Here is an 18,597-nt window from a genome sequence, read left to right on the forward strand (position 1 = left end):
GAGAGGGAGACACAGAATCGGAAACAGGCTCCAGGCTCTGAGCCACCAGCCCAGAGCCTGACGCGGGGCTCGAACTCACGGACCGCGAGATCGTGACCTGGCTGAAGTCGGACGCTTAACCGACTGTGCCACCCAGGCGCCCCATCCTTCTGGCTTCTTAATTATGCATATGTAACACCTTTTGAAATGATCCCATGGTTCTTGGATATTCTTCTGTTTTTCATTCATTTTTTTTTCTCTTTGTATTTCAGATTGGAAAGTTTTGATTGACCTATGTTAAAGCTCACTGGTTTTTCCCTAACTCATTGCAATTACTTATAAGCCCATCAAAGACATTCTTCATTTCTGTTACAGTGTATTTGATTTCTCATTTAAATTTTTTAAGTTTATTTATTTCTTTTGAGAGAGCAGGGGAGGGACGGAGGGAGAATGTCAAGCAGGCTCTGGGCTGTCAGCACAGAGACTGACTTGGGGCTTGAACTCACAAACCATAAGATCATAACCTGAGCTGAAATCAAGAGTTGGACACTTAACCAATTGAGCTGCTGAAGCACCCCACAGTACACTTGATTTCTAACATATCTTTTTGATTCTTTCTTATATTGTCCACCTTTCAGCTTACATTACCCATCTGTTCTCACATGTTGTTTACTTTTTTCCCATTAAAGCCCTTAAACATACTAGTCATAGTTATGTTAATTACTATCTGGTAATTCTAACATTTCTAATATCTGAGTCTGATTATGATGATTATTTTTTCTCTTCAGACTGTTTTTTTCTTGCCTTTGTCATGGCTCATAATTTTGTTGTTGTTGTTAAAAGGTGGACATGCTGTTTCAGATCTTAGAGACTGGGGTAAATAGGGCTTTACTGTGAAGATTTCTGTTAACATGACAAGGAGTCTTGCTGGGTTTGTGTTTGCTGTAGCCCTAATGCCAAAGGCTTCAAATTTCTCTGGTGTCCTTGTTTTTATCTCTCCCCCTGACTTTGGGCTTCCCTAAACACTCTTCCTCAGAGAGAGTCTGCGTCTTGCAATTCTTTCAGCTGTGAACCACTGTTACGGGTGAACCACAGAAGCCCTGCTATGGTGATGGTAAGGTGTAGGGGAGGGGAGAACATTCTATAATCTGATTAAATCTTGGTCTTTTAGTGGGCTTGTGTCTTGGGGCTGAGCTGTGACCTTCACAAATATTTCTCCTGTGGGTATAGATTTTCCTCCTCATTCCCTACTTCCTTCCTTGGCTGCCAGGACTCTCCATCTGTTTTCTTATAGCCCTGTGGACTATATTTTTCCCCTCTTAGGTGAGACTGATGAGACCAGAAGGCTAGAGTGGCTGGCTAGGAGGAGTGCCCTTCCTCTAGCCAGAATAAATCTCTGGTAAGGTCTTTTCCCTTGGAGAGTAGACTTTTATTATGGAGAAGTCTCTGAGTGTATTATTTCACAATGATTACTTCCTTTCCCCTGGAAAGAGCTATGAGACAATGGATCTTCATAATGAGACTTGAAGGTCAAGTCCACCAAAGCAAGGTGGGGACTATTTAAGATAAGAGTTTCTCATGCTCACACTGGTTCACTTACAGCCACCAGCAACTCATCAAAATTACCATCTCGGTGTTCTGCAAGCCTTGTCTCTCAAGTGCTTGTCTCTCAAGTGATTGTTACCCTGTAATCTCAGTTCTCTGATTGGTCCAAGAAAAGTCACTGAAGTTTTGTTTGCATAGCCTTTTCTGTCTTAAGAATGTTTGGAATGATGACTACCAAGTTCTTTACGTGTCAGAGTGAAAGCCAGAAATCCATTTGGAATATATTTAATAATGTGTTACAAAGCTAAATTTCTTTCTGCTTATTTATAAAAGGGAATTTTAAAATCTTGAAAAATATAAAATAAGAATTTAACACTTCCTTTACATATCTGCTTTTTTTTTTTTCCCTTTGGATACCAGTGCACACCACCAAGGTTTGTTGCTGTCTTTGCATTTCCCAGCATTTCTATGAGGCAGACGTTAGCTGTGTTACCTTGGGAAAGTTAATCGTCCTCTCTGTGGCCCGGTTTTCTCACTGGTAATATAGATTATAAATAGTACTTTATTTCAGGATTCTTATGGAGATTAAATGAGATAATGCATATATGAATACTTAGCACAGTAAATACCTGACATAAAAATGTTCTCAGTCCGTGTTAACTTCTTCTTAACACTTTTGTTAATCTTATTCTCCAGACAGAGCAAATGAAGTAAATGTTTTTTTCAAATCTGTGATTCTCACCTCTAGGTTCTTTGTTTTAGAATTTTCTGCACTTTGAGCCGCAGCTGGTGGTATAGATGCGGGAGCTGCAGGCTTGACCACACTGGAACTTGGCCAGATGAAGTGCCATCATCCTAATTGTGTGCGAGGGCCACAGTTCACTGCATTAGCTCCTCTGAACTCTCCTGTCTCCTCCCACATGCTGGCAGCATAATTCAGCATACACAATAGCTTCAGATCAATCCAACATGAAAGTGGCCCCTGAAGAAAGGCGCTAAGTATTCTTTGCTAGTCCCCTGCAAAATTTTTAAAATTGAAAAAAGAGAGAGCTCTTTAGTCTTCAATTATGCTAGAAATATTATACTTTGAAAGATTTCAACCGGTTTATTTTAATTTCCTTTTCCTACGAAGTCATCCTCTTCTTCTCAGTTTTGCTAGTATTGTATTGTACTGAGAGGTATTGGTGGTAGAAGGAAGATGGGGTGAACAATTTCACAAAAGGTGTAGTGAGATTCAGAGCTGCATAACCGTCAGCTCATTTCTAAAACTCCATTTACAGCAGGGGCCAAGGCTGGAGGTTCTGACAATGCCATAGGGGAGCATTCTCCCTGGAAAACTGTGGCATTGAATGATGATGAACACCAGTGCAGACCAGGGCACGTTTAAAGAAATTCAACCTTAAAAGATGCTTGAATCTTAGAAAGTCTTTACATGAACTTTCAATAGGCAGGTTTTCTGCATTTATATGTAGAAGAGAGAAGAAATGTAGCCCCTATGTCATAATTTCTTACTGTTTACATTACATTTAATTCCTTGAGGCTATTTTAACTTTGTTTACAATGCTATTGTTGTAGGCTTTTTTTTACCGCAAAACCTGGGGTTTGTTGTCTTACTGTTTCGAAGAATGAAGAGGTGGACACAGAATGAGCAGCAGGCAAAAGTTTATTAGAGTAGAAGATAAGAAAGTAAGAATGGTAGGAAAGCTGTCTTTACGGAGAGGGGGCATTCAAAGGTGAATTCCCGAGACTATAGGCAGGGGTCCTTGTTTGATAAGGTTCTGGTCAGCACCTCATCAGTTTCCCCTGGTTCCTTCTCAGGTTCAACCCTTGCTGGCTGGATAACTCTAGGTGCTGGGTTGTCCATTCCTGGTTGGCCCAACTCCATTTTGTGAGGAGTCAGATTTGTCATACCGTCCCTCGTATAAGTTTTATGGTTTACTTTTTTTAGTTAGGTATTTTGATTGTCAAATTCCTGAGGGGAACCTGAGGGGGAGTAGGTAGTGCCTGTTACATTCTTAAGAGGAACCTCACACCCAAGCGGGTTTTGCTGTGGTCAAACTCCCAGCATTTTTCCAAAATATGTGTTTTTCCCCACCCAGGGACCTCAGGCCCTAACCTCTCCCTGTCTGCCTCTTTTATCCTATCTTTTTCTATTATACTGTCATTTTTTTCCTCCTGAAATTATGATAAATTTTTATACACATATAAATGTCTTAGTATTTAATCCCTTTATACTGTTAGTGGTACACTTAATGGGATAGTAAAAGTTTATCTAGTCCTGTTCCTACTAAGTTCCAATCTAATAGTATGTCAAAGACTGTTTTCTCGACTTTCTTTCAATTAAATAGGAATGGAATTCTATAATCTCTTTATTGCTTCAGTAAGTGTATCGCACCTTTAATTTTGACAAATTATTTTTAAAATCCAATAGCACTTGATGTGATCATCTTTGAAGTTTTCAAAATATGTTGGCGACTCTCATCTCATTTGATCCTTATAACAACACACGAATGAATAAGGGCAAGCAGCTATTGCTAGAATTCTGATATAACTGAATCTACAATGTTCCTCTAGAACTGCAGGATATCAGCAGTCTTCTAGGAATGGTTTTCACATAAGGCTCTGATGTTTCCTGGTGAGATGCATAAAGGATTTTTGCATCTTTTGCCTCTAGGATTCTCATTCCCAAAGGGGAAAAGACACAGTTTGCCCCTACTCTCTGGTACTGGGCATGTGTAAAGCTGGCTAGATGTAGGGTACTCCAGAAAGCAGGGAACTGACCCTGAAGTAGGAGGGAAAAAATGACATTATCACCATTTTAGGAAGGTCTTTCCTAATTAAAATGCAATCCCTAGTCCAAAGTAATTCTCTCAATGAATCTATTATTCTACATCCTCCCCCTCCCCCCAAAACACTCTCTGATACTTTTGGCTATTTCCTTCCTTACTATGTGCCTTGCTCCTGTAGAATTAATGATTTTGCAGAGAGAGGACCTGATCTTTTTGGATTATCAATGAATTCACACCACCTAGAATAATACCTGACAATCAGTAAGAGCTCCATGAATATTTCTCTCTGTGACTTTAGGTCCAGGTCTCATATGAATAAGCTAGTGTCTTTTTCTTTTTAATTTTTTTAAATGTTTATTTATTTTTGAGAGAGAGAGAGAGAGAGAGAGAGAGAGAGAGAGAGAGAGAGAGAGTGGGGGAGGGGCAGAGAGAGAAGGAGACCCAGAATCCAAGTCAGGGTCCAGGCTCTGTGCTGACAGCTCAGAGCCTGATGTAGGACTCGAATTCACCAATCAGGAGATCATGACCTGAGCCGAAGTCAGACGCTTAACCAACCGAGCCACCCAGGTGCCCTGTTTTTTTTTAAATTTTTGAATGCTGATTTATTTTTTAGAGAGAGACAGAGTGTGAGCGAGGGAGGGGCAGAGAGAAAGGGAGAAACAATCCAAATGGGGTAGTGTTTCCTAAATGAGCTCTACACTGGTCAGCCTGTTCAGGCTGCTATAACAAAAAATACCATAGGATAAGTGCCTTAAAAAACAAATGTTTGTTTCTCATAGTTCTGGAGGGTGGGAAGTCCAAGATCAAGGCATCAATGGGTTTGATATCAGATGAGGACCTGCTTCATCATTCATGGATAGCAGTCTTAATGTATTCCTACATGGTAGAAGGAGTGAGAGAGCTCTTTGAGGTCTCTTGGGAAGGGCACTGAATCTCATTTGTGAATCCCACCTCCTAATACCATCACATTGGAGGTTAGGATTTGCACATATGAATTTTGAGGGGACACAAGAAGTCAGTCTATTACAGGGAACTTGCTCTAACTCCTCTATTAGCTACTATACTCACACATATGAAAGAAACTGAACTTAAAGCAACTGAAACAAAATAAAATTCATTTCTATTAGAAAGATACTAGAGTGGATGAAAAGTAGAAGAACCAAAAGAATGGACAATAGAAACAAGAGTGGCTCAGATGACCTTTCAGGTTGGAATAATGGCTTCAAATGCCCCGAGAACCTTTTTCAGTCTCTTCGTTCTCTCAAACTGCCACCACAAAGGTGGATTCATGGCTGAAAGCAGCTCAGGAACTTAAAGTCTCACAAATGAGGCCAGAGAGCAAGGGCTATTCCTCCTAGCCACACCAGTCTCCAAGGAGGTGGTGCATGAAAGAAAAGGAATATAACTGATGCAGAGGAAACAAGACCTGCTCATATCGAGAATGGAGAGCAATTTCCAGAAGATGAGAAGAATGCTAGACCCAAACAAAAATGTTTACTTAGTAACTGTACTCAGTTCCAAGTAACAGAAAATAGCAAAATCATGGCATAAAAATAAAAGCTTTATTTGTCTGACATAAATGAGAAACCCAGAGGTAGGCAGTCAAGTGGACTTGGGAAACTTCTTAATCTCTTTTAGAACCCAAATTGCTTCTTCATTTCTTCTAAGCCATCCTTAGTATGTACTCATAATTCTTGGTCACAAAATGGCTGCTGTAACATCTGACAGCATGCTTGTATTCTAGGTCATTCCAGTCAGGCATGTGCTGTGAGACTTGATTTGGATCGCTATTACATTGTTTTGTTGTTGTTGTTGTTTTGTATTTTTTTAATGTCTATTTTTGAGAGAGAGAGAGAGAGAGAGACAGACAGAGACGGAGACAGAGACAGAGAGAATGAGAGGGAGTGTGAGTGAGCAGGGGAGGGAAGGGGCAGAGAGAGAAAGAGACACAGAATCGGAAGCAGGCTCCAGGCTCTGAACTGTCAGCACAGAGCCTGACGCAGGGTTCGAATTCATGAACCATGAGATCATGACCTGAGCCAAAGACAGACACTTAACTGACTGAGCCACGTAGGTGCTGGATCACCATTACATTGTTATGTTTAAGCCTTATGAGTAGTGCCATCAGCTAGTTGAAGCCTTGATGTTACACATGACATAACCTAAGGAAGCTGGGCACCAGAAGCATATGAATTTGTGTCAGTCAGAATGAAACAAGGTTGCATCAATGTGTGTACTTGTATATATTTGAGAGCAGTCACATTTGAAGCTGTTTTTGAAGGCATCAGGTATAGCAGCATAGTTTGGGGCCAGGCAAGTCCACATGAGTTTTTCTGTTTTTGTAGCACATGGGTGGGGATGATGAGCCAGCCAGGGGTCAGATTGGGAGCTGAAGCTGCTTCTTGCCAGACTGTGGTGCTTGGGTCCAGGAGACAAAGAGAATATTAATTGTTTCACACTCTACCTTTAGTGCCTCCTCAGATCTGAGGTGTTTCCTCTCCAAGGGTCAGGATTGTTCTCTTATAGTTATGAAATTGATGTATCCACCCCAGTTACTTTCTTTAATTATCTTTAACCATCTTTCTTTAATCTCTGACTTGACCTAGACCTTTTGTCTAGAAAGGAGAGATGCACATGAGAGAAGGCATTGTTACAAAACTTAGAGACTCATTATATATTCCATTTTGGCCCACATGGGCCATGTAGGAAAGTTCAGTAAGCAGTGTATTAAACCAAGTGGTTATCATTTTTATGATCTACAACCTTGTCCCAAGAGATATTCTGGGTGGCTGAACCAGAATTAAGTTTGGTTCCCTATACCCACATTTTTCAGGGCTGTCACCCAAAGAATGAGCCAACCAGAATGGTCCAGGGTTGATTTTTGGGAAAGAGACACTGGGCGTGCCTAAGAATGGTCAGGGCTGGATGCTATACTTGCAGTGAGTTTGCATGGTGGATGAGGAACAATGAGTTTGGAGACTCCACTGCTTTTATAACAAGAAGTAAGTAAGCCTGTTCTTTGCTTTGGAGGGTGACATTATTTCATCTTTTATAATTTGCTTGTTGTAAACACAACCCTGAGAAATGGCCTGGGATAAAGAGTGGACACTGCATTCGTGGCCTGTGCTGCAGGATATAGAAGAGCAAGAGAGACCACAGAGGGGTGTCTCTTCCAATAGAACTATAAGAAACAATCCTCTGAACCTCATTATTATCTTGACCAATGGGAAGCATGTCTTAACATTACTCAGTGTCCTTGAGAAGAGGACACCCCCAGGAAAATTTTCTATTGGGTCTTGATGTGAGGAACAATACTTGGGCTTCTCCCTAACAATTGGATATATGGAAATAGATCCTTTTTCTTTCTTCTTGCCTGTTGGAGAGAGTAAAATCAAATTTGTACATCTCTGGCACAAGAAGGTCTTCAATAAATAAGTGTGAATGAAGGATACAGAACTGTAAAGGAGGATGTGCATTTTGTGGTGAACTCACTCTTGGTTCCGTTTTTTTCCTCTGCCTCTTTATCCCTTTATCTCATTTTTCATACTTTAATTTAAATAAGAATCAAAGATCCACACCTTTTATTTTTTATAAGCTGGAATTCAAATCCAGGTCTTCTAATTCCAGTGTCCTATATTATATCTAGTTCTATTCTGTTTGAAGTTGGAAAACAGCTGGTTAATGTTTTTATCTTAAACAATTCATGAAGAGAGTTACTCAATCACTCATCATCTGTCTCTTCTGCCACTACCATGTTCGTTCTGTTTCCAATGATTTAGCCAGTTTTTTTTCCTTCTGTACTCCAGACTCTCTCTTATGTTGTACACATAAACCCAGACCTTCAGATGTGAATTTGAAGACTTCTTATCTTTTTCAAGCCAACATGCTCAGAACTTTTAGCAACGTATAGCAATGTATGTTACTGTTAACTCTATTAGAGGTTTTTTGTTGTTGTTTGTTTGTTTTTCTTTTTTTAAATACAAACAATACCACTCTCAGTTATGTCTTTATCCTTCATCCTGCTTTGGACAAATCATCTCATTATTTCTTTTTACTTCTTTTTGGATTGGAAAATTTATGAGGCTTTGTAGTTATAATTTCCTACTATAGAGAGACAGAAAAATACATTGTAGGTTCCAGCTATGTCCAGGTAAATACTCAGAATTCAGAGGCTGCCTATAGGAATCAATTTTTTTTATTGTATAAATGTTTGATCATTTGTTTCTGCAACAAAAATTAAAAGTAGCTCAAAAATGAATGGGCATATTGCACAATCCAAGAAGTGTTTAAAATAACTGAAAGCAGTGTGACCAAACCTGACTATTAGGGTAATGATCCAATTGATTACTCTTTCCTGGAGCGAAGTTACCTGGAAAGAAGCCATTTTGAGCATACAAAACAATGTGCAGTAATTTAACATGTTCTTTTGAAAATCAACCTATGGATTAAATTCTAAATTTGTTTAAGTGTGTCACCATCAAGGAGAAGATGGGGTAGAAATTCCAGATACATAGATATGGAACTTTTATTTACTCTCTTCAAATAAGTTCCTGGGATTTCAATAAGAAGGACATTTTTGTGTGTTTTTAAAACCATCCTCTTCATTTTATATGCTTTTGTTGACCTTTCATTTTGTCCATTCTTTTACCCTCTACCACATTTCACCTAATATATGATACAATTGGTAACACAGTACCAAAAATTTGAAAGAAGTAACAGAAACAAGAGTCATCATGAATTCGGAGACCCAAATACATAAACCTTACTGGGACTCAAGCTTAATATTTTATTGCCTTGCTTGACAATTAGTTCTGTTACTAATTCTAAGTTAGCAAAATATATCAGTCATTATCCTTTTCCTTATAAATAAAAAAAAAAAAAAACCAAATGTCCATCAATTGATGAATGGGATAAAGAAGATGTGGCATCTATCTATCTATCTATCTATCTATCTATCTATCTATCTATCTATCTATCTATAACAGAATACTACTGGGCAATGAAAAAGAATGAAGTCTTGCCATTTGCACCAGAGTGGATGAAACTAGAGTGTATTATGCTAAGTGAAATAAGCCAGTCAGAGAAAGACAATTATCATATGATTTCACTCATATGTGGAATTTAAGAAACACAACAGATGAACATAGGGGAAGGGAAGGAAAAATAAGATAAAAACAGAGAGGGAGGCAAATCATAAAAGACTCTTAAATACATGAAGCAAACTGAGGGTTGCTGGAGGGGTGTCGGGTGGAGGGTTGGGCTAAATGGGTAATGGGCGTTAAGAAGGGCACTTGTTGGTATGAGCATTGGGTTTCATGTTATAAGTTCTGAATCACTGGGTTCTACTCCTGAAACCAAGACTATATTGTATGTTATCTAACTTCAATGTAAATTAAGTAATTGTAAATAAAATTTAAAAATATTAATAAAGATCCATGTGTCTCATTGAAGGTAAACCTCTATATATTTATGATTCAAATTTTATAGCAGTAGATAACACAGAATATACTGTGAACGTTAGGCCTGAAAGAAATCCACATATTAAAAAAAACCAAAACACTACTTTTACATGTTTAACTCCCCCACATTGTATACTCACTATTTAAGATTAAAGAACAGAAGACAAATTGAGAAATAGTAAATTAAGAGACAAGATGTGGGGACTACAAATGTTTTGCCTGAATAGAACCAATCTCATTCTCTCTGTTTTTTTTTTTCTCACAAATAAGGAAAATTTAACAATAAGAATAATAAACACTTCAATACTAAGAACAATGCAATTGTGGTTTTGGCTGGTAAAGGATTTAGGTTTTATATATTATTTCTCCTTTTCAAAACTGTGGCTGAAAGTTTTAAACAGTTCATCCTAAATACTTACCAAGATGATACAGTTTAAAAATGCGAATTCTTTTTTAAAGGTATATGCTCTGTCACATTTCAGTCAACTTCGGCAGCAAAAAGCAGTGTTGGCAGTTTTACCAACTGTTTGTAACCCGTTCAGTTCAGTCTGGCTCTGAGTTGTTAATAGTACTACCGATCCTTAATTCGTAGGACCACAGGGGAATGTTTAAATAAAAGAACACTCGATTTCATAGTAGTTTTTAAATGGAAACATATGTATCTGTAATAGGGCTTTAAACGTTTTTTTTTTTTTTTCAGTAAGCACTTAATATGTGGCATCTGCTAGGTATAGTGTGTCTTTTTCGGTTTTTCTGAAGAGGCACATCAAACTCAGTAAAATTAATAGTTTAGATGTGGGTATCTCGGGTGTAATCAGGATTAAGAATGCCCAGGGAAGGAAGATTGTTGTTGGTTATTTTTTCTTTCATAGATAATCCCTTATCTTACATTTAGGGCGAGAAGAAGAAGAGAAGACTTAAGATACTTTCTCGAAGATGGTTGATTTGAAGAAGTTCACTTTTAAAATTTGATAGGCATACAGTGTTCGGTGAGACAGGTAAAAACAGACATGGTATAAACCACTCACGTACCTGGGATTCTTATCCAGTACTTTAAGATTCCTTTGAGTGGTGTCAGTGGTTCAGTCCATAATCACTAAACTTAAATTACCATTTTATAGTACACTCTTGTTAATGGAGTGAAGGTTGACAAATTACACTAATTTTCTTTTAATGGGTAATTCATAACCATTAAAATGGTGTTCCATACTGGGTCTCTTGCATCACCTAAATTTCTCTCCACTTCTCAGACCACAGATTTTCATGTTTTTTTATTATTATCCCTCTCTATCTTCTTTAGGATTCCCAAGTACGCTGTCTCTGCTGTCTTTAACACAGATGACCCAAAAAATCCAAGGTGAACTTTGTGCAAATCAGCTAGGGTCAAATATTGTACACTCCTAATATTTACTAGCATTTCTTCAATATCTCCAAATATGTTGGGGGGATTAAAATTGCCTCAAACATTTTTAAAGAATCTTGAATACCTCAGACAAAATTAAAGCTCTTTCCCATCAACATAGGAGAATATGGGAACACAGATTGATACAAATCACAGTTGATTTGCCTTAATTTCCCCCATATTTTGAAATCTATGTATAGTATATATATACATGTCCATGAATATATGTAGGTATATTGTGTGTGTATATAAGTTAGCATAGCAAAGTGATTAAGAGTCTTTTAAAATTTCTTTTTTTAAAATGTTTTCCAATGTTTATCTCTGTGCTTCAGTTTCCTTATCTGTAAAATAATATAATAAAATCACATACCTCATGGGTGGTTGTGAGGATTGAGTTCATGCCCATAAAGCACTTAGGATATGCTTGTAAAGTTATAGGGATTCAAAAACTTTAGTAATTGTTATTATAACATGCATCATATATATATATATATATATATATATATATATGCATACATAATATGCAATTGCTTAGTCTACAAAATAAGACAAATTTATGTTTTTGAATACATTCCTAAATGCATTTCATGTTTAATATATAGTAGATATGTATACTTAATATATGGCACATTTCAATTTTCTTGAAAATTTCACAGTTATGTAATGATCAATATGAGAATACCAATGCAGCTCATGTCTGGACGTTCCATATGATACATTTGGCATTTTAAATCTACCCATTTAATGAATTAACATTTCCCGCTGAAAAGTGACTCTAATATAAAGTGTAAGTGGCATCAAGGTGAGGTGGAGGAACACAGGCTTAGAGCTGGCGCGGTGTGGATTCTCATTCTGGCACAACCACTTAGAAGCTATGTGATTTTGGGCAAGTCACTTAACCTCTCTGAGCTTTGGTTTTTTTTTCATCTGCACAACAGGGATGCAGCGTTTCTTGCAAGTTTGTGGTAAGAAGTAGAGAGAAAATACATAGAAGAAGCACTTGGCCAAGAGCCTGGCACATAGTAAATGCTTGATAAATGGAAACACTGATCTTTAATGTGTCAGACCCACTTCAAATGTGGCTATTTTTTAAAAGCCCAACACAAACAAACATCCCACTGGAAGTTTTTGACCAGCTATGCTGTTGCTATGTAATGATCATGAGTGAGTCTTAAGGGCATGTGGTTTCAATAACCCTAATGGTTGGAAGTTGCTGCCTGTAGGAGCAAAAGGGAAGAGGTTGGTGATTCATCTGTATCTTACCAGGCAGCTTGCAACTTTGCACCCTGTCCCGCTCTGCCCAGCCTCACCTCTCCTGCCAGTAGGAAGCTCACTTGCCCCAGGAGCTGTTACAATGAACAAGCTATAGAAGCTGGAGACAGCAGTGCTTTGCTTGGTGGGGTCAGGCCAGGCAGGCATGTTTGTCGCCCATTGTCTAGAGAGCCAGGGAAAAAAGATTCACTCTGTCCCTTTTATTTTCACTGAGTCTGAGAGAAGTGGATTAAAACTTGTAAACAGCAATTTCTCTTCAAATGTTACATATTTTCATATAATTGGTACTAAAAGGCTTTTTTTTTTTTTTTGTAGCTGGGACTGATTCGCCTCTTGCACATTATATAAGGATCTGGGTCTGACATAGTAATAGCTAACTGTGAAAAGCAACTACATATGTACTATGAAAATAAATCATTTAATGTATGCCAAGAACTCCTTAGAATAAAAATAATACTTACATTCAAAGTATAGTGCAATTATTAAGTTCTTATGAATTCTTATATTCTTATTATGCAAATGGGTCTGACATGAAGCTTGCATGATTGAAGAAATGTGAGGAAAAGTAGCATATAGGAAAGGTGTTTCATGCACACGTGCAGAGAATTTTTTTCACACAGTTGGTGAAGACACATTGATCCAGCAATTTGAATGTTATTATTATCCCTGGTCTGTCTCATTAAATACTTAAGAAAACATAGTAAAATTGTTTAAGGATACACATTTAGAATGCCATATCCAGAGCTATATCCAAGCAGCAAATGATTACACTGCTTATAAATTCTAGGCAGATGATAATTTAGAGTCCCCATGAAAGCCCTGAGTTTATTTGATTGTTCTCTTAATTACTGGGCTCTGTGCTATCAAATATTTGTGGAAGAGGAAGCTTTTCTTTGTGGGAGTGGATAATAACTGTGCTTACACTTTGAAAATTTTGCCTTGAGTTATTAAGATTTGCATTCTCACTTTTGTTCCAAGGAAAGGTGTTTAGCCATTTTTAGAAAGCAGGTACCAAATAATCAATCATCAAACACCCCAGAAAGTTTCCACTCTAGGCAAGTGCAAAATCTCAGGTATTAGCAATCCAGTTCCAGAAACAAATCTACAAAGGGTGGAAAGGGGGAGAAAGGATGTATCACTTTTCTAGGTGAATATATTGTGATTGGTATGTGTTGCGTGCATTAAGAAACGGCATTTGCTTACTAACTGCCATTTAGAAACCAGCCAGAAAAAGTCTGAGAGAGATCGCACAGACAGGCAAGCCCTAAGCCTCCCTCCCATGCAGCTTCAGCGCCCTGCTCTTCCAGGCGCGTGAAGAATAAACAGACTGTGGTCATTGATCTCCTGGTGGTGTTGTTGCACTCTGGGAAATGCTAGGGGTGCCCAGGGACACGGCTCAGTCAATGGATGCGCAACTGAAGAAAATCACCGAGATGAGGAAAGAGAACATGAAAATCGGCTGGAGAAGAGGAAAGGGAGAGCGAGAAAAAGAAACGTGTTGCTCGTATTGTGTTTGAGTCCCCTTCTCCATCACCCTCTTCCAGACCCGCTGCCTCCTTGGTGAAGAATATCAGTGGTACCCCCAATCCCACTACCCACTACACCCCCCCATCCCTGCTCCACCCTAGTTTGAGATTTAATAGGCTTGCTTGCTTGCTTTCTTTCTTTCTTTCTTTCTTTCTTTCTTTCTTTCTTTCTTTCTTTCTTTCTCTCTCTCTCTCTCTCTTCTCTCTCTCTCTCTCTCTCTCTCTCTCTCTCTTTCTTTCACCCCTGGCAAACCCGCAGCTGTCATAAATCAATGAAACTAAGATTGGAAGAGATAAGCCCGGGAGCTGTCAGAGCACACACTTAAATCAGCCCCACAGCTTCTGCTCCGGGCATTACCTACGGAGTTTCCTCCCGTGGTGATGTAACTCTGAGGGTCTCTCTCGCCTTCACGCGCTGACTCCAGTGTCGCCGGAGTCGAAGCCCAGCGCGGAGCCTTTCCCTCCTAAATATCATTCCTTGGTCCTCAGGCATTGGGTCTTTGGGGTTCACCCACACAGAACAAAACCAGTTCAACCAGCCCGGAGGCAGGGGTGAGAGCGCCCGAAAACTTTTCTCCCCCCTCCCCGCACCCCAAGGAGTAGGTGGGTTCAAAGTGCCGGCGGCGGGGACCCGCGGGCGCACCGCCGGGCTCGGGGGTGGGGAGGTAGTGGTCGCTTTAAAAAGCAAACCTCTCCCCGCTCCAGCCTTCGCGCCGGGCAGACGGCGGCTCGCCTCCCAGAAGGTTCCGCGGACACCCGCAGACCCCCACACGCGCCCCCCGTGCAAGCTTTACGGTTGTGCAAGCGGGGGTGAGGGGCGAGCAGGGGCCCAGGTAATGGTCGCAGGGCTGCGGGTGAGGTTCCAGCGCAGGGAAGAAGTTGACAAAGGGGACCTGACTAAACCCGAATGCGTATTTATAGATGCGAGCTCCACCGAGATCTAGAGATAGCCTCCTTCCACTCCTGCCATTTCATTTTATCGCTCCTTTAAGCGGAGGGCAGATTTTTTTTTTTTTTTTTAAACATTCCTGCACGGTGTGGGTAATCACCGCGTTATTTACAATCTAGTTACTCTGCAGCAGACGGGGAAGCAAACTCTGGGGCTCCTTTCCTTCGGATGGACAGAGAGGGCGGCCGGGCGGCAAGCTGCAGCAAGGAGCTCAGGGTGGGTTTGCGGGAGCTCGGGGGCGACCTGGAGGGAGTCGGAGCCCCCGGCGCCGCCCCCGCGCCCGCCCCCGCCGCACCCCCCGGGGCGGGCGCCGGGCCGCGGTGACCGCCGGCTGGTGCGCTGCCCTCGCCTCCCCCATTGTTCCTACTGTCTTTTTGCCTTTTGTTATTTGCGCTCGCATTGTGTTGTTTGTCTCTGAAGCCGCCTCATGACCAGCAAAGGGATTTCACCTCGTCCTTGAGAGCCACACGGGGAGCGAGAGCGAGCGAGCGAGAGCCGGGGGGGAGAGGGACACGCGCGCGCGCACACACACACACACACACACACGCACACGCACACACACAGAGTGAAAAAGGCGAGCCACCAAAACCCATCTCCAGTCTCCTCCCGGGGGCCCCCGGCCCGCCACTGTGCCACTTTGCATCCCACGCCAGAGGAGACATTAAGGAGACCCGGTAAGGTGCGTGAATCGCAGCGTTTTAACTTTGTTGTTCGTCCCGATGTTGTTGTGGGCAGACCTCCAAGGCGCAGAGCTCCCCTCAGCCGCTCGCCGTGCCCGCCACTCAGCACTCGCTCCCGGCTCCAGCTGGAGAGCCGGCGGAGGAGGGAGGGGGCCGCCACCGGAGTTTCCTCAAGTACGGAGGGAGGGGGACTGGGCTGGGGGTGAGGGGGGGTGGGGAGGCGGGAGGCGGCTCGGGACTTGAGGTGGCCCTGGCATCCTCCGGGGGGGCGGCCGGCCGGGGGGGGGACCCCGGAGCGTGGGCTTGGACCCCGTTCAGGAAATGGGATAACTTTAGATGTTTGTTGGGGAGCCTGCGCGCTGTTGCCGGTATTGTTTTGTAAGTGGTGGCGGTGGAGGTGGTGATGCGAGAGGAGGGCAGGAGTGCGGGGAAGACCCGAGGCTCGCGTGTGCATCTGGGCTGACGCCAGACCACAGACCCTGAAAGTTGGACAAAGCTCTCTCCCCTTCCTGGAATATAAAGGCGACCCCCCGCCCACCCCACAGTCTTAATATTCCACCCCCCCTTTAGTCTTTTTGTTTCGCTTTCTGCACTCCCTCTCCCTACCAGTCCTCCTCTCTCCCGCCTGGAATTTCGGAGACCAGTCTCATCCTTCAGAATTCTAGGGATTCCAGAGACCGGAAGCGTTAATTTTAATTGCAACTACTTTCCCCCCACACCCCCCTCCCTCCGTGTACGAAGCGAAACCACTCACGTGTTGTGTCACTTTAAGCGCGGGCTTGGGAAATGTCGCTTGCACTGTGGGGCTAGAGTAATGAGCAAGGAAAAGAGGTTATCTGAGTTAAAATCAAATTGGATTTGGAAATATTTGCGTTTGATAGCAGCAGTTTCTTGAGTGTTGATCTGCTGGCGTCGGAGGTACATGAAGCACTGTTTACATATTTTAATAGTCGTTTCCCTTGCACTTTGCAAAGCGAATTTATTAATAAATAGATGGACCCTGGTGAGTATCTGAAGACGCTGGCTTCTGTGACTAAATGCAGAGTGTGGTGAATGTGAATTCATTTTAATGTCTTTCCTTCTCAACTAAAGCAGGTCAAAAGGAGGAACTCTGTGAATATGCAGAGCCATATCCAGGCAGTCTGGGTGGCAGTCCACTGTACTTCTTCAGAAAAGTTTAGGGATTTGTTCTATCCCAGTTGAGAGCCTCACAATATCCAGATATCCAAAGTAGTTTGTCAAGAAAGGCATGAGCCGGATTTCCCCAGAGACTGCCTTCAGGCTCAACACAATTCTTCAGTCAAGGGCAAGACCAAGGGAGATCTGTGGGATTTTGGGTAATAAGTGTGGGAATCTGCAAAGGGACTAGACAGAGTGATTTGTTTCCTTGCTGCTCATAAATAATGGCCCCTAGTATCCTTAAAAAAAAAAAAAAAAAAAAAAAAAAAGCCCACGCAAACAAAACAAGCCAATGAAGTAGGCGCGTGGGAGATTTGTAGGCAATGGGCATTTCAATCAGAAAAAAACAGAGCAGAGTTTTTGATCAGGATTAGAGGAGTGAGGCTCGATTGCCAAGAGTGATTAGGTGAAGGGCCAGATGGTTTTAAAGTATACGGAAATGTTTTTTAAGTTTGACTTTTACAGAATTAAAAAGAGGACGGACAATATCTTAGAGTCTTTACAGAAGTGCAAAAATTTTGATCTGTCTAATTTTGAAGGAATTCAGCTGTATGTGAACTGTTGTTAGCTCTGATATGGAAAGAATCTGGTTTCAAATGTAGATACATGGGACAAAGTTTCTGGGGTTGCTTCTTCCTGATTTAAATATAGCTCCTAGGCTGAAGCCTAGATAAATTCAGCCACAATGATTTAAAATCAAAAGTACTTACACTGAAAGTTCTCTTAGGCATTGTGCAAAGTTCTGCAAATTATGTCATCAACTGTTTATTCTTCAGAACTATATAAGATAAAAATCATAAGCATCACTTAAAACTGATGCAATACAGCTTTAAATCCTCAGACTGGTAGAGATTGCTTTTGTTTGCCTAAAAGGTAGATCTTTCATCACATGAGTTGTTTAAAAACATTTAATTGTGGGGGTGGGAAGGGATGTGCATAATTATTTAGTTATTTGTGTTAATTATATAGTAGCATACTCGCTTGAAATCCTTTTTTTTTTCTTTCGTTCCAGTGGTCTTCTAACAATCTTGTGCATGAAGAATTAATAGAGATTTTTGTTTGCTTGTAGGTTTATAAAAAATCTTTTTGTAGCTTTTTGAACGGGCAATATTGAATCAATCTGACATAGACTTGTAGAGTAAACTCTTAGTATAGGAAAAAAGAGCTTCAACTCTTAATGTAGAAACTCTGCATTAGTTTTGTTGTTGAGCTCAAACAGTTCTGGTTGAATGGCGTGTTATATACAGGATTCAAAACTCTCAAACTTATTTGGTAAATAACCAGGCATTTGAGATTCAGTGGTTATTTCAAGTTAACTTAGTCCTATACATGTAAATGCACATCCTGTTTTGACTGACACATTATTTTGTACAAGAAAAAAAATGAATATATGTTTATAAAGATGTTATTTGTGGAGTATATGGAGTAAAGAGTAAATAAAAGAGTAAAGTTTATACTCAGTATGATGGCTTTTTTTTTTTTTTTTTTTTGGTCCTTTTTGAGGGGAAAGACATGACCTATATGGAAAGTTTAAAATTTCATTTTCCAGCTAAAAGAATGGATTTGAATGCTTGAATAATTTTTTCTTTTAAAGCAAATGAAAGCTATGGTATGATTAAAAGAATATACCATCCTCTTGAAAAAGCTGTATTCTTTGATAGGCAATCACTGTTTTGAAGTCATGTTCAGATTATATATATGTATAAAAGTAAAGTACAGAGCAGGATAAAACTTGTTTTTAGTAATCTCCCCCAATACACTGGATTTTAAATAACCTAGAGTTCTAAGGTTGAACACTATTTAGATTTCCATCAGGT

General features: G+C 40.6%; 1 protein-coding gene across 17 annotated transcripts in view; it reads left to right on the forward strand.

The window, feature by feature from the left end:
- The first annotated feature begins 14,690 nt into the window (after positions 1-14,690).
- Positions 14,691-18,597, forward strand: part of SOX5 (SRY-box transcription factor 5) — a 1,024,889-nt gene continuing 1,020,982 nt past the window's right edge. For 10 of the 17 annotated variants that reach the window (XM_086713862.1, XM_086713852.1, XM_086713867.1 and 7 more), the window contains exon 1: positions 15,311-15,600. The gene's annotated coding sequence lies outside the window, so the exon portion shown is untranslated. The other 7 variants (XM_086713857.1, XM_086713848.1, XM_086713859.1 and 4 more) reach the window with 4 other exon arrangements.

The sequence above is a fragment of the Puma concolor genome, chromosome B4 (genome assembly GCF_028749965.1).
Source record: "Puma concolor isolate L17-30 chromosome B4, mPumCon1.1.hap2, whole genome shotgun sequence".
NCBI lineage: Eukaryota > Metazoa > Chordata > Mammalia > Carnivora > Felidae > Puma > Puma concolor.